At 50.6% G+C, this 1,783-nt stretch overlaps 1 pseudogene; it reads right to left on the bottom strand.

Annotated features, from left to right (window-relative positions):
* Window positions 1-812: 812 nt before the first annotated feature.
* On the bottom strand, window positions 813-1,396 carry LOC123117922 (uncharacterized; annotated as a pseudogene).
* Between the last annotated feature and the right edge of the window lie 387 nt (window positions 1,397-1,783).

Raw genomic sequence — 1,783 nt, 5'->3', positions numbered from 1 at the left:
TTTATCTTATCACAAAACTATCTATTACCTATAATTTCAGTGCTTACAGAGAAAACCTTACTGAAAACTGCTTATCATTTCCTTCTGCTCCTCGTTGGGTTCGACACTCTTACTTATCGAAAGGACTACGATAGATACCCTACACTTGTGGGTCATCACGGCCTGGCCGAATCTGTCCGTGCCCTGCACGTGGACAACCTGGTGCTCCTCGAGGTTGGTGAAGTCATCACTGAGGTCTGGAATGCAGTCGTGCCACTCCTCACGGTCGGCAGGGGAGACGAGGAGCGCCACGCCAGTGTCCACCGCGAAGTCGGACCCTATCACCATCACGAAGAAGTCGTTCCCGCCGCCGTTGCTGGAGACTGATGCGAGCGCCATGGCCGCCCCTCCTACTCCAAAGTCCCTAATAGAGGGGAGGCGCAGAAGCATGAGAAGGTATTGGATGGCGACGGAGGCTACCGGGATTGATTAGAAATCGGACGCCTGAGATCCCTGCCTGAGTCAGGCTGCTTTTTGTGGAAGAAAACTAAGCCTGCCCTACTCACAATGTACAATTTTGGTAGCCATAACCGAGGTTTTTATGAAGTGTTGCATAAAACGAAAACATCACACGAACTACCAAGTATCTGCTATCATCCTATTGATTATTTCTTCTTAGGTACCTAGGCAAAAATCTATGTTATATCTTGCAGAATAACTTCAGTGAAACTAAAACATAATCCACAAAGATGGAGGTATCTAGGGAGCATGTGTCTATATGAGTACTTTAATGTTAATGGTAGCTAAAATTTGAACGGCAGTGGACCACCTTTTCACCCCCAACTGCTAGCTCCCAAACCACTACTATTGTCAATCACCCCATAATTAGCTTGATCTATTAATATGTCGATGTTCCCATGCCACACCTTCTGAACTACAGCTGACAACCGCCGCCAAGACTGTTAACATGAGGCAAAATTGGATATATCAAAATTTTAGAGATACTCAAGTAGTCTGCATAATCACAAGCTCTACTCATTCCTAGTCCTTGTAGTTTACTAGCAATTGGCATAAATCAGTCAATTTGTTAGGCATAAATGGCCCAAAGCAAAGCAGCAGGAGGTCCAACTTACATATGTTGGCGGACGAAGCTCAAGAAGTTGTTGTCCTTGAAGTACCTTGACAGCAACATGGTGCCGAAGAGGTGGGGGTCCAGACGAGCTTTTGTCGGTGGCATTCCAGGAGACGACAGTGTCCATGGCCGTGTCGTTGACCATGTTGTAGGTCTTGGCGAGGAACGGCATGGGCCCGACATCGCCTAGCCGTCCATCGGCCTCGGCGCCCCGCCGCTGCCGGCCGCCGGGGACGGGCAGGGGAGGCCCTCCACCTTCACCGGACTCATCATCCGGTGGCTCATGGCAGCGAAGTCCACCTACAGCAGACGGCATGGTGGTGGACTATCTTGCTAGTGCTCTCCGGTGGCGAGTGGATTGGTACAGGAGAGGAGGTGGAAGGGAGGCCAGCGGCGAGTGGGTTGGGACTTGGGAGAGGAGAGGAGGTGGGAGTGGAGACGAGATTGGGGATCTGGATCGGGCGTTGAGTGTTTTTTTAGACATGGCGTGGGATGGTTGGTGGGTTGGGAGCAGATGCGGGGTAGGAGAGGATGCGGGGGTGCACAGTAGTAGCGCGGGTGTTTCACCAGCGCTACGGCTATCCGCACAGTAGTAGCACAAATTTTACAATATGCGCTGCTACTACGGCTGTTCACGGAGGCATAGTTGAACATATTTACTAGAAGCGTGTG

The sequence above is a fragment of the Triticum aestivum genome, chromosome 5B (assembly GCF_018294505.1).
Source record: "Triticum aestivum cultivar Chinese Spring chromosome 5B, IWGSC CS RefSeq v2.1, whole genome shotgun sequence".
NCBI lineage: Eukaryota > Viridiplantae > Streptophyta > Magnoliopsida > Poales > Poaceae > Triticum > Triticum aestivum.
This window is presented reverse-complemented; position numbering and strand designations above follow the sequence as displayed.